General features: G+C 45.8%; 1 protein-coding gene across 2 annotated transcripts in view; it reads right to left on the bottom strand.

Annotated features, from left to right (window-relative positions):
• LOC148473838 (cytochrome P450 2C20-like) overlaps window positions 1-15097 on the bottom strand; it is a 91452-nt gene that overhangs the window by 38044 nt on the left and 38311 nt on the right. The gene's annotated exons all lie outside the window — the stretch shown is intronic.

A 15097-nucleotide genomic window follows, 5' to 3' on the forward strand; every position in this document is an offset into this window, starting at 1 on the left:
GCGAGGTAAAATCTGCGTGAGGCCGCCCTATTCAGCCTCGCGCGAGCATGAATAACACACTGATTCCGCAGTTCTCGCGGAATCAGTGTATTCTCGCGTAGAAGTCCTGTTTTTGGAAGCGGAGAAAAAGCTTAACCCTGCGCCGCGGGACTTTCACCCCTCAATTACTCGTGGGAGAAGTCCCGCGGGTAATTGGATATGCCCCAAAGAATATTCCGAAATCCAAAATTTTTTTTTCCATGGCTGAGAAAGTGACACCTTTGGGCCTGATTCAGACCCACTCGCGAGCGGCTATCCGCTCGCAAGTGGGTCACAGATCTGCACTGAGCATGCGCACGACGGATGGAGCTCCGTCGTGCGCATGCGCCAGATGCGACGAGCGAAGGACTTTCCTTCGCTCGTTGTGTCTGATCAAAGGGGACGTGCTGTCGATGTTGATTGACAGCACGCCCCCTTTGGTGGGCGTGCCTCCCTGACGGGGGCGTTCCTAAGGGAACGCCTACCGTCAGAAGCCGACCCACTGACATCACTAGTGATGTCAGTGGGAGTGATTTTGGCTCTGATAGAGCCAAAATCACTCCGGGCCTTGCGGTTGAAAACCTCAACCGCAGGCTCCGGCTCGCAGTTTCGATGGTCGCGATGGTCAGGACCATCGCGGCCATCAAACTGCGCGCTCGTATAGGCTGTGGGTGGTGATCCACAGCTATACGAGCGTCCAGGAGGACACTCCATAGTTATGGAGGATGGCCCTCATTCAGAGCGTGCGCTCTGCTCAGAGCGTACGGCTCTGAATGAGGGCCTTTGTTTTCTGATGGTTCATTGTACACAAACTTTGTTTAAGGCACAAAATATAATATTACCTTTATGTGTATAAGGTGTATATGAAACATAAATGGATTTCATGTATGTACACAAACTTTGTTTGAGTCACAAAATTATTGAAATATTGTATAAAATGCCCTCAGGCTGTGTGTGTATAAGGTGTATATAATGAGCTGCAGGCTGTGTGTGTAAGGTGTATATAATGACCTGCAGGCTGTGTGTATTATTATTATTATTATTATTATTAGCATTTATTTATATGGCGCCACAAGTGTTCCGCAGCGCCTTACAAAGTACAAAAACAAATTGTATACAAGTGACTTACAGAACAATACAATACAGGACATGGATAATATATATTGCTACATTAGTGACCATATCACCTAGATAAGCAACCAAGTGTTAGGTGCCCTAGTGGTGAGTAAGAAGTAAATGACACTATAGTAAGGAGAAGCACAAGAGGGTAGATGGCCCTGCTCATGGGAGCTTACATTCTAAAAAGGTGGGGGAAGACAAACTGGGTTGACACAGATGGGGTAGATGGGGACGAATGAGCATGTAGCAAGGAGTTAGAATGATAGCTGGAAGGCTTTGATGAAGTAGTGGGTCTTGAGAGCCCGTTTGAAGGATTGCAAACAGGTGGAGAGTCTGATGCAGAGTGGGAGAGAGTTCCAGAGGTGGGGAGCAGTGCGGGCAAAATCTTGGAGGCGGGAGTGGGAGGAAGTAATCAGCTGGCATGAAAGGCGGCGTGCATTAGTTGAGCGAAGAGGGCGGAGAGGAGCGTGAAGGGAGATGAGATCAGAGATGTATATGGGAGAAGATTGGGTGAGGGCTTTGTGAGCGAGTGTGAGAACCTTAAATTGGACTCTGAAAGGGAAGGGGAGCCAGTGTAGGACTTGTAGGAGAGGGGAGGCAGATGCAGAATGTTTGGAGAGGAAGATAAGCCGTGCAGCAGCATTGAGGACAGACTGGAGAGGAGAGAGATGGGATTTGGGGAGGCCAGATAGGAGGAGGTTACAATAGTCCAATCTGGAGATGACCAGTGAGTGTATGAGGGTTTTAGTAGCATCCTGGGTGAGATAGGGTCTGATCTTAGAAATATTTTTGAGATGGAAACGACAGGACTGTGAAAGGTTCTGGATATGTGGTTTGAAGGAGAGGGATGAGTCCAGGATAACTCCAAGACAGCGCACCTTGGGACTAGATGAGATAGTTATTCCATCAATTTATAAAGAAATAGTGGGAAGTGAGGTGATGTGGGAAAGTGGGAAGATAATATGTCTAAGACAGAGCTAATCAAGTTTAAGAAATCGCTGGGACATCCAGGAAGAGACAGCAGAGAGACAGTTGGAGATACGAGTCAGAAGAGAGGGGGAGAGATCAGGGGAGGAAAGGTAGATTTGAGTATCATCAGCATAGAGATGATAATGGAGGTCAAAAGAGCTGATGAGTTCACCTAGAGAGGAAGTATAGAGGGAGAATAGGAGAGGACCAAGAACAGAACCTTGGGGAACACCTACTGTAAGAGGCTGTGGAGGGGAAGAGGAGTCGTGAGAGGAAACAGAAAAAGATCGGTCAGAGAGGTAGGATGACAGCCAGGAGAGGGCAGTTTCACGTAGACCAAGGGAGTGAAGGATATTCAGCAGGAGAGGGTGGTCCACAGTGTCAAAAGCAGCAGAGAGATCAAGGAGAATGAGAAGAGAGTAGTGGCCTTGGGATTTGGCAGCAAGGAGGTCATTGCTGACTTTTGTGAGGGCAGTTTCAGTGGAGTGGAGAGAACGGAAGCCAGACTGAAAAGGGTCAAGGAGGGAGTGGGAGGAAAGAAAAGTGGTAAGGCGGTTGTAGACAATCCGCTCAAGGAGTTTGGAGGCAAAGGGGAGGAGAGAGATGGGACGGTAGTTAGAAAGAAGGTTAGGAACAAGGGTAGGTTTTTTAAGAATGGGGGAGACAAGGGCATGTTTGAATGCAGAAGGAACAGTGCCTGATGAGAGGGAGAGGTTAATGAGGAGGGCAAGATGGGAGCAGGCTGAGAGAGAGAGGAAGCGGAGGAGGCGGGAGGGGATGGGATCAAGGGGGGAGGTGGAAGGGGGGGGGAGGACCGGATGAGGGCCATGACTTCCTCTCCAGATACAGGGGAGAAGGATGTTAGAGTTGGTAAAGTTGATGGGGAGGGGTGACTAGGGAAAGGAGGAGGTGGAGAGCTGGGGGACTGATTGGATATGATGTCCTGACGTATGGAATCAATTTTAGATGTAAAGTAGGTAGCAAAGTCAAGGGCAGTGAGCAAGGAGGGGAGACGAGGAGGGGGTGGGCGAAGGAGGGAGTTGAAAGTAGTGAAGAGACGCTGGGGATTAGAGGACTGAAAGGAGATGAGGTTCTTAAAGTATGACTGTTTAGAGAGGGAGAGCGCAGCACTATAGGATGAGAGCATAAATTTGAAATGGAGAAAATCTGCCTTAGAGCGTGATCTTCTCCACTGTCGCTCGGCAGTTCAAGAACACTTTTGCAGGTATCTGGTGCATTTGGAATGCCAGGGGTGAGGAGTAGATCAGCGAGTGTGAATAGTGATCGCTGGGGCAACAGAGTCCAAAGCAGAAGTAAGGGAGGCATTGTATAGGGAGGTGGCTTGTTCAGGGCAGGAGAGAGAGAGGATAGGGGAGAGAAGTGAGTCAAGCAGGGAAGAAAAGGAACCTGTGTCGATAGTGTCAATGTTACGCTTAGTAATGGAGGCTTTTGGAGGTAGAGGAGGGGAAGGAGAGAGGGACAGGTTAAAAGAGAGAAGGTGATGGTCAGAAAGAGGGAATGGGGAATTGAGGTGGTCAGAAATATCACAATGGTGTGTGAAGACCAGATCAAGCACATGGCCACTCACATGGGAGGGTGAGGAGGTCCATTGGGAGAGACCAAGTGACGATGTGAGGGAGAGGAGTTTGGAGGCAGAGGATTCTGTGGGAATATCAATTGGAATATTGAAGTCACCTAGGATAATGGAGGGAAGGTCTGAGGAGAGAAAGTGAGGGAGCCAGGAAGCAAAGTTGTCAAGGAACTTGGAGGGAGGGCCAGGGGGACGGTAAATAATAGCTACTTGGAGGTGTACTGGGTGGAAGAGGCGTATAGCATGGACTTCAAATGAAGAGAATGTGAGGGATGGTTCAGAGGGAATGGGTTGGTATGAGTAACCAGGGGATAGAAGGACCCCAACACCACCACCATGGCGACCCCCAGGTCGTGGGGTGTGGGAAAAGGTGAGGCCCCCAAAGGAGAGAGCTGCAGGAGAAGCGGTGTCAGAGGGTGAAATCCAGGTTTCAGTAATAGCTAGGAGATTCAGGGAGTTGGAGATGAAAAGGTCATGGGTTGGGACCAGTTTATTACAGACTGACCTGGCATTCCAGAGGGCACAGGATAGAGGGACAGAGTTTCTTGGAGAGATTTGAATGAGATTATCAGGGTTGCTATAGCGTGGGGGTGAGATTAATTTGGGGGACCGAGCTGAATAGAGTGTAGCGATGGTGCGGACTCCAGTGCTAGAAGGGGAGACAGTAGAAGGTGGGCAGGAAGGGAAATTAATGATGTGTGGATGGATGTGGGGTAAAGTGACATGGAGAGGGGAGTGGGAGGAGGGATTAGCAGTGAGGTTGTAGGACCCCTGTGGAGTATAAGAGAATGAAAGTGAAGTAATGGGAGAAGATGGGGAGGAAGGTGTATAAGGTGTATATAATGACCTCCAGGCTGTGTGTGTATAAGGTGTATATAATGAGCTGCAGGCTGTGTGTGTATAAGGTGTATATAATGACCTGCAGGCTGTGTGTGTATAAGGTGTATATAATGAGCTGCAGGCTGTGTGTGTATAAGGTATATATAATGACCTGCAGGCTGTGTGTATAAGGTGTATAGAATGACCTGCAGGCTGTGTGTGTATAAGGTATATATAATGACCTGCAGGCTGTGTATATAAGGTGTATAGAATGACCTGCAGGCTGTGTGTGTATAAGGTATATATAATGACCTGCAGGCTGTGTGTGAGTATAAGGTGTATAGAATGAGCTGCAGGCTGTGTGTGTGTATAAGGTGTATAGAATGAGCTGCAGGCTGTGTGTGTGTATAAGGTGTATAGAATGAGCTGCAGGCTGTGTGTATAAGGTGTATATAATGACCTCCAGGCTGTGTGTGTATAAGGTGTATATAATGAGCTGCAGGCTGTGTGTGTATAAGGTGTATATAATGACCTGCAGGCTGTGTGTGTATAAGGTGTATATAATGACCTGCAGGCTGTGTGTGTATAAGGTGTATATAATGACCTGCAGGCTGTGTGTATAAGGTGTATATAATGAGCTGCAGGCTGTGTGTGTGTATAAGGTATATATAATGACCTGCAGGCTGTGTGTATAAGGTGTATAGAATGAGCTGCAGGCGGTATGTGTATAAGGTGTATAGAATGAGCAGCAGGCTGTGTGTGTGTGTATAAGGTGTATATAATGACCTGCAGGTGATGTGTGTATAAGGTGTATAGAATGACCTGCAGGCTGTGTGTGTATAAGGTGTATAAAATGACCTGCAGGCTGTGTGTGTATAAGGTGTATATAATGACCTGCAGGCTGTGTGTGTATAAGGTGTATATAATGACCTGCAGGCTGTATGTGTATAAGGTGTATATAATGACCTGCAGGCTGTGTGTGTATAAGGTGTATATAATGACCTGCAGGCAGTGAGTGTATAAGGTATATATAATGACCTGCAGGCTGTGTGTGTATAAGGTGTATATAATGACCTGCAGGCTGTGTGTATAAGGTGTATATAATGACCTGCAGGCTGGGTGTGTATATAAGGTATATATAATGACCTGCAGGCTGTGTGTGTATAAGGTGTATAGAATGACCAGCAGGCTGTGTATATAAGGTGTATATAATGACCTGCAGGCTGTGTGTGTATAAGGTGTATAGAATGACCAGCAGGCTGTGTATATAAGGTGTATATAATGACCTGCAGGCTGTGTGTGTGTATAAGGTGTATATAATGAGCTGCAGGCTGTGTGTATAAGGTGTATATAATGAGCTGCAGGCGGTGTGTGTAAGGTGCATAGAATGAGCTGCAGGCTGTGTGTATAAGGTGTATATAATGACATGCAGGCTGTGTGTATAAGGTGTATAGAATGACCTGCAGGCTGTGTGTATAAGGTGTATAGAATGTGCTGCAGGCTGTGTGTGTATAAGGTGTATATAATGACCTGCAGGCTGTGTGTATAAGGTGTATATAATGAGCTCTAGGCTGTGTGTATAAGGTGTATAGAATGTGCTGCAGGCTGTGTGTGTATAAGGTGTATAGAATGAGCTGCAGGCTGTGTGTATAAGGTGTATAGAATGACCTGTAGGCTGTGTGTGTATAAGGTGTATAGAATGAGCTGCAGGCTGTGTGTGTATAAGGTGTATAGAATGAGCTGCAGGCTGTGTGTGTGTATAAGGTGTATAGAATGAGCTGCAGGCTGTGTGTGTATAAGGTATATAGAATGAGATGCAGGCTGTGTGTATAAGGTGTATATAATGACCTGCAGGCTGTGTGTATAAGGTGTATATAATGACCTGCAGGCTGTGTGTGTATATAAGGTGTATATAATGACCTGCAGGCTGTGTGTATAAGGTGCATATAATGACCTGCAGGCTGTGTGTGTATAAGGTGAATAGAATGACCTGCAGGCTGTGTGTGTATAAGGAGTATATAATGAGCTGCAGGCTGTGTGTATATAAGGTGTATATAATGACCTGCAGGCTGTGTGTATAAGGTGTATAGAATGACCTGCAGGCTGTGTGTATATAAGGTGTATATAATGAGCTGCAGGCTGTGTGTATATAAGGTGTATATAATGACCTGCAGGCTGTGTGTATAAGGTGTATAGAATGACCTGCAGGCTGTGTGTATATAAGGTGTATATAATGACCTGCAGGCTGTGTGTATAAGGTGTATATAATGACCTGCAGGCTGTGTGTATATAAGGTGTATATAATGACCTGCAGGCTGTGTGTGTATAAGGTGTATATAATAACCTGCAGGCTGTGTATATAAGTTGTATAGAATGACCTGCAGGCTGTGTGTATAAGGTGTATAGAATGAGCTGCAGCTGTGTGTGTGTATAAGGTGTATAGAATGAGCTGCAGGCTGTGTGTGTATAAGGTGTATAGAATGATCTTCAGGCTGTGTGTGTGTGTATAAGGTGTATATAATGAGCTGCAGGCTGTGTGTGTGTATAAGGTGTATAGAATGAGCTGCAGGATGTGTGTATAAGGTGTATATAATGAGCTGCAGGCTGTGTGTGTGTATAAGATGTATAGAATGAGCTGCAGGCTGTGTGTGTATAAGGTGTATAGAATGAGCTGCAGGCTGTGTGTGTAAAAGGTGTATAGAATGAGCTGCAGGCTGTGTGTGTATAAGGTGTATAGAATGAGCTGCAGGCTGTGTGTGTATAAGGTGTATAGAATGAGCTGCAGGCTGTGTGTATATAAGGTGTATAGAATGACCTCCAGGCTGTGTGTGTGTATAAGGTGTATAGAATGACCTGCGGGCTGTGTGTGTATAAGGTCTATAGACTGAGCTGCAGGATGTGTGTATAAGGTGTATATAATGAGCTGCAGGCTGTGTGTGTGTATAAGATGTATAGAATGAGCTGCAGGCTGTGTGTGTATAAGGTGTATAGAATGAGCTGCAGGCTGTGTGTGTATAAGGTGTATAGAATGAGCTGCAGGCTGTGTGTGTATAAGGTGTATAGAATGAGCTGCAGGCTGTGTGTGTATAAGGTGTATAGAATGACCTGCGGGCTGTGTGTGTATAAGGTGTATAGAATGACCTGCAGGCTGTGTGTGTGTATAAGGTGTATATAATGACCTGTAGGCTGTGTGTGTATAAGGTGTATATAATGAGCTGCAGGCTGTGTGTGTATAAGGTGTATATAATGAGCTGCAGGCTGTGTGTGTATAAGGTGTATATAATGACCTGCAGGCTGTGTGTATAAGGTGTATAGAATGAGATGCAGACTGTGTGTGTATAAGGTGTATAGAATGACATGCAGGCTGTGTGTGTATAAGGTATATAGAATGACCTGCAGGCTGTGTGTACATAAGGTGTATAGAATGACCTGCAGGCTGTGTGTATAAGGTGTATAGAATGAGATGCAGGCTGTGTGTGTATAAGGTATATAGAATGAGCTGCAGGCTGTGTGTGTGTATATGAGGTGTATATAATGACCTGCAGGCTGTGTGTGTATAAGTTGTATAGAATGACCTGCAGGCTGTGTGTATAAGGTGTATATAATGACCTGCAGACTGTGTGTGTATAAGGTGTATAGAATGAGCTGCAGGCTGTGTGTGTGTGTATAAGGTGTATAGAATGACCTCCAGGCTGTGTGTGTGTATAAGGTGTATAGAATGAGCTGCAGGCTGTGTGTATAACGTGTATATAATGAGTTGCAGGCTGTGTGTGTGTGTATAAGGTGTTTATAATGACCTGCAGGCTGTGTGTATAAGGTGTATAGACTGACCTGCAGGCTGTATGTGTTTAAGGTGTATAGAATGAGCTGCAGGCTGTATGTGTATAAGGTGCATAGAATGAGCTGCAGGCTGTGTGTATAAGGTGTATATAATGACCTGCAGGCTGTGTGTATAAGGTGTATATAATGACCTGCAGGCTGTGTGTATAAGGTGTATAGAATGACCTGCAGGCTGTGTGTATAAGGTGTATAGAATGTGCTGCAGGCTGTGTGTGTATAAGGTGTATATAATGACCTGCAGGCTGTGTGTGTATAAGGTGTATAGAATGACCTGCAGGCTGTGTGTATAAGGTGTATATAATGAGCTCTAGGCTGTGTGTATAAGGTGTATAGAATGTGCTGCAGGCTGTGTGTGTATAAGGTGTATAGAATGAGCTGCAGGCTGTGTGTATAAGGTGTATAGAATGACCTGTAGGCTGTGTGTGTATAATGTGTATAGAATGAGCTGCAGGCTGTGTGTGTATAAGGTGTATAGAATGAGCTGCAGGCTGTGTGTGTGTATAAGGTATATAGAATGAGATGCAGGCTGTGTGTATAAGGTGTATATAATGACCTGCAGGCTGTGTGTATAAGGTGTATATAATGACCTGCAGGCTGTGTGTGTATATAAGGTGTATATAATGACCTGCAGGCTGTGTGTGTATATAAGGTGTATATAATGACCTGCAGGCTGTGTGTGTATAAGGTGTATATAATGACCTGCAGGCTGTGTGTATAAGGTGCATATAATGACCTGCAGGCTGTGTGTATAAGGTGCATATAATGACCTGCAGGCTGTGTGTATATAAGGTGTATATAATGACCTGCAGGCTGTGTGTATAAGGTGTATAGAATGACCTGCAGGCTGTGTGTATATAAGGTGTATATAATGAGCTGCAGGCTGTGTGTATATAAGGTGTATATAATGACCTGCAGGCTGTGTGTATAAGGTGTATAGAATGACATGCAGGCTGTGTGTGTATAAGGTATATAGAATGACCTGCAGGCTGTGTGTACATAAAGTGTATAGAATGACCTGCAGGCTGTGTGTATAAGGTGTATAGAATGAGATGCAGGCTGTGTGTGTATAAGGTGTATAGAATGACATGCAGGCTGTGTGTGTATAAGGTATATAGAATGAGCTGCAGGCTGTGTGTGTGTATATGAGGTGTATATAATGACCTGCAGGCTGTGTGTGTATAAGTTGTATAGAATGAGCTGCAGGCTGTGTGTGTATAAAGTGTATAGAATGAGCTGCAGGCTGTGTGTATAAGGTGTATATAATGACCTGCAGGCTGTGTGTGTATAAGGTGTATAGAATGAGCTGCAGGCTGTGTGTGTATAAGGTGTATAGAATGACCTCCAGGCTGTGTGTGTGTATAAGGTGTATAGAATGAGCTGCAGGCTGTGTGTATAACGTGTATATAATGAGTTGCAGGCTGTGTGTGTGTATAAGGTGTTTATAATGACCTGCAGGCTTTGTGTATAAGGTGTATAGAATGAGCTGCAGGCTGTATGTGTATAAGGTGCATAGAATGAGCTGCAGGCTGTGTGTATAAGGTGTATATAATGACCTGCAGGCTGTGTGTATAAGGTGTATAGAATGACCTGCAGGCTGTGTGTATAAGGTGTATAGAATGTGCTGCAGGCTGTGTGTGTATAAGGTGTATATAATGACCTGCAGGCTGTGTATATAAGGTGTATATAATGAGCTCTAGGCTGTGTGTATAAGGTATATAGAATGTGCTGCAGGCTGTGTGTGTATAAGGTGTATAGAATGAGCTGCAGGCTGTGTGTATAAGGTGTATAGAATGACCTGTAGGCTGTGTGTGTATAAGGTGTATAGAATGAGCTGCAGGCTGTGTGTGTATAAGGTGTATAGAATGAGCTGCAGGCTGTGTGTGTGTATAAGGTGTATATAATGACCTGCAGGCTGTGTGTGTATAAGGTATATAGAATGAGATGCAGGCTGTGTGTATAAGGTGTATATAATGACCTGCAGGCTGTGTGTATAAGGTGTATATAATGACCTGCAGGCTGTGTGTGTATATAAGGTGTATATAATGACCTGCAGGCTGTGTGTGTATATAAGGTGTATATAATGACCTGCAGGCTGTGTGTGTATAAGGTGTATATAATGACCTGCAGGCTGTGTGTATAAGGTGCATATAATGACCTGCAGGCTGTGTGTGTATAAGGTGAATAGAATGACCTGCAGGCTGTGTGTGTATAAGGAGTATAGAATGAGCTGCAGGCTGTGTGTATATAAGGTGTATATAATGACCTGCAGGCTGTGTGTATAAGGTGTATAGAATGATCTTCAGGCTGTGTGTGTGTGTATAAGGTGTATATAATGAGCTGCAGGCTGTGTGTGTGTATAAGGTGTATAGAATGAGCTGCAGGATGTGTGTATAAGGTGTATAGAATGAGCTGCAGGCTGTGTGTGTATAAGGTGTATAGAATGAGCTGCAGGCTGTGTGTGTATAAGGTGTATAGAATGAGCTGCAGGCTGTGTGTGTATAAGGTGTATAGAATGAGCTGCAGGCTGTGTGTGTATAAGGTGTATAGAATGAGCTGCAGGCTGTGTGTATATAAGGTGTATAGAATGACCTCCAGGCTGTGTGTGTGTATAAGGTGTATAGAATGACCTGCGGGCTGTGTGTGTATAAGGTGTATAGAATGACCTGCAGGCTGTGTGTGTGTATAAGGTGTATAGAATGAGCTGCAGGCTGTGTGTGTATAAGGTGTATAGAATGAGCTGCAGGCTGTGTGTGTATAAGGTGTATAGAATGAGCTGCAGGCTGTGTGTGTGTGTATAAGGTGTATATAATGAGCTGCAGGCTGTGTGTGTATAAGGTGTATATAATGAGCTGCAGGCTGTGTGTGTATAAGGTGTATATAATGACCTGCAGGCTGTGTGTATAAGGTGTATAGAATGAGATGCAGACTGTGTGTGTATAAGGTGTATAGAATGACATGCAGGCTGTGTGTGTATAAGGTATATAGAATGACCTGCAGGCTGTGTGTACATAAGGTGTATAGAATGACCTGCAGGCTGTGTGTATAAGGTGTATAGAATGAGATGCAGGCTGTGTGTGTATAAGGTGTATAGAATGACATGCAGGCTGTGTGTGTATAAGGTATATAGAATGAGCTGCAGGCTGTGTGTGTGTATATGAGGTGTATATAATGACCTGCAGGCTGTGTGTGTATAAGTTGTATAGAATGAGCTGCAGGCTGTGTGTGTATAAAGTGTATAGAATGAGCTGCAGGCTGTGTGTATAAGGTGTATATAATGACCTGCAGGCTGTGTGTGTATAAGGTGTATAGAATGAGCTGCAGGCTGTGTGTGTGTGTATAAGGTGTATAGAATGACCTCCAGGCTGTGTGTGTGTATAAGGTGTATAGAATGAGCTGCAGGCTGTGTGTATAACGTGTATATAATGAGTTGCAGGCTGTGTGTGTGTGTATAAGGTGTTTATAATGACCTGCAGGCTGTGTGTATAAGGTGTATAGACTGACCTGCAGGCTGTATGTGTTTAAGGTGTATAGAATGAGCTGCAGGCTGTATGTGTATAAGGTGTATAGAATGACCTGCAGGCTGTGTGTATAAGGTAGGGGTGTGCACCGGCCACTTTTCGTGTTTTGTGTTTTGGATCTGGATCTTTCTTCGTGTTTTGGATCTGGATTGGTTTTGCCAAAACCACCCTTCCGTGTTTTGGGTTCTGGGTTTTGTGTTTTGGATCTGTATTTTTTTTAAAAAAAGCATAAAAACAGCTAAAATCACAGAATTTGTAGGTTTTTCTGCTCCTATGCTATTATTAACCTCAATAACCTTAATTTCCACTCATTTCCAGTCTATTCTGAACACCTCACACCTCACAATAGTGTTTTTATGTCCAAAAGGTTGCACCGAGGTAGCTGGATGACTATGCTAAGCAACACGAGTGGGCGGCACAAACACGTGACCCATCTAGGAGTGACACTGCAGTGGCAGACAGGATGGCAGTTTGAAAAACTAGGCCCCAAACTGTACATAATGCAAAGAAAAAAAAGAGGTGCAAGATGGAATTGTCCTTGGGCCCTCCCACCCACCCTTATGTTGTATAAACAGGACATGCACACTTTAACAAACCAATCATTTCAGCGCCAGGGTCTGCCACACAACTGTGGCTGAAATGATTGGTTCGTTTGGGCCCCCACAAAACAAGCTGGCAATTAATGTGTCCCTGCACAAACTGGCTCTACGGAGGCAAGATGTCATCCTCATCCTCCTCATCCACCGATTCCTCACCCTCTTCAGTGTGTACATCCTCATCCTCACAAAGTATTAACTCGTCCCCACTTGAATCCACCACCACAGGTCCCTCTGTACCTTCTGGAGGCTGGTCTCCCTGGAAGAGCTGATAATTCATTTTGATGAACATCATCTTCTCCACATTCTGTGGAAAGCAACCTCCTACGCCTTTCGCTGACAAGGTTCCCGGCTGCACTAAACACTCTTTCGGAGTACACACTGGAGGGGGGGCAACTCAGGTAAAATAGAGCCAGTTTGTACAGAGGCCTCCAAATTGCCTCTTTTTCCTGCCAGTACAGGTATGGACTGTCTGACATGCCTACTTGGATGCTGTCACCGATGTAATCCTCCACCATTCTGTCAATGGTGACAGTATCATATGCAGTGACAGTAGACATGTCAGAAATTGTTGCCAGGTCCTTCAGTCCGGACCAGATGTCCAAACTTGGTCCTGCCTGCCCTGCATCACCGCCAGCGGGTTGCTTAGGATACCTAAGTTTTTTCCTGGCAGCCCCAGTTGCGGGAGAAAATGAAGAAGGAGCCGTTGACGTGTCACGTTCCGCTTCAGCTGACAGTGTGTTCACCAGCAGGTCTTTGCACCTCTGCAGGCTTGTGTCGGCCGGAAAGAGAGACACCACATAGGCTTTAAACCTAGGATCGAGCACGGTGGCCAAAATGTAGTGGTCTGATTTCAACAGATTGACCACCCTGGAATCCTGGCAAAGCGAATGAAGGGCTTCATCCACAAGTCCCACATGCCGAGCGGAATCGCTCCGTCTTAGCTCCTCCTTCACTTTCTCCAGCTGCTTCTGCAAAAGCCTGATGAGGGGAATGACCTGACTCAAGCTGGCAGTGTCTGAACTGACTTCACGTGTGGCAAGTTCGAAGGGCTGGAGAACCTTGCACAACACGGAAATCATTCTCCACTGCGCTTGAGGCAGGTGCATACCCCCTCCTTTGCCTATGTCATAGGTGGATGTATAGGCTTGTATGGCCTTTTGCTGCTCCTCCATCCTCTGAAGCATATAGAGGGTTGAGTTCCACTGTGTCACAACCTCTTGCTTCAGGTGATGGCGGGGCAGGTTCAAGAGTGTTTGCTGGCGCTCCAGTCTTCGGCACGCAGTCGCTGAATGGCGAAAGTGGCCAGAAATTTTTCGGGCCACCCAAAGCGTCTCCTGCACGCCCCTGTCGCTTTTCAGAAAATTCTGCACCACCAAGTTTATTGTGTGAGCAAAACATGGGACGTGCTGGAATTTGCCCAGATGTAATGCCCGCACAATATTGGTGGCGTTGTCAGATATCACAAATCCCCAGGAGAGTCTAAGTGGGGTAAGCCACTGGGCGATGATTTCCCTCAGTTTCTCTAAGAGGTTGTCGGCGGTGTGCCTCTTACTGAAACCGGTGATACACAGCGTAGCCTGCCTTGTAACGAGCTGGCGTTTCTGAGATGCTGCTACTGGTGACGCTGCTGCTGTTGCTGCGTAAGGTGATACATCTACCCTGTGGGCTGTCACAGTCATATAGTCCTTAGTCTGCCCTGTTCCACTTGTCCACATGTCCGTGGTTAAGTGGACATTGTGTACAACGGCATTTTTCAGGACACTGAGGACACTTTTTCTGACGTTTCTGTACAGTCTCGGTATCGCCTGCCTAGTGAAGTGGAATCTAGACGGGATTTGGAACCGGGGACACACTACCTCCATCAATTGTCTAAATCCCACTGCACTAATGGCGGATACCGGACGCACGTCTAACACCAACATAGCAGTCAAGGCCTCAGTTATACGTTTTGCTTCAGGATGACTGCTGTCGTACTTCATCCTCCTCGCTAAGGACTGTTGGAGGGTCAATTGTTTAGTAAAAGTAGTGGTGTTCCTACTTCCTCTCTGGGATGATGAACGACTCCCAGCAGCAGCAACAGCAGCAGCGGCAGCAGTAGGCATAGCAATGCAGGATCCTCCGGAGGAATCCCGGATAGGAGAGTCAGTCATGCCAGTGACATGGCCTGCAGGACTACTTCCGATCCTGACTAAGGAGGAAATTGACGAGGAGGGAGTTGACGGTGTGGTTTGCAGGCGCTTGGATACAACAGGACAATGGGATTTAGGTGTCCCTGGACTGCTTACGGTCTTAGCCAAAGTTTCTGAACTTGACAGTAACTTTTTATGAATGCGCTGCAGGTGCCGTAAAAGGGAGGATGTTCCTAGGTGGTTGATGTCCCTACCCCTACTTATTTCACCTTTACATATGGTACATATGGCAAGACAGTTGTTGTCCGGATTTGGATAGAAATATTGCCAGACCAAAGAGGTGGAATGTTTGGTCTTCTGCCCAGGCATGACCGTGATGGGCTTTTTCATCCCACGGACAACAACTGTCTCCCCCGGAGCCTGATTTAAACAAACCACATCACCATCAGAATCCTCCTCGCCAACTTCCTCCTCAGCGCCAGCTACACCAGTATC

This window comes from Taudactylus pleione, unplaced genomic scaffold (assembly GCF_031769625.1).
Source record: "Taudactylus pleione unplaced genomic scaffold, aTauple2 ptg000907l, whole genome shotgun sequence".
Classification (NCBI taxonomy): Eukaryota; Metazoa; Chordata; class Amphibia; order Anura; family Myobatrachidae; genus Taudactylus; species Taudactylus pleione.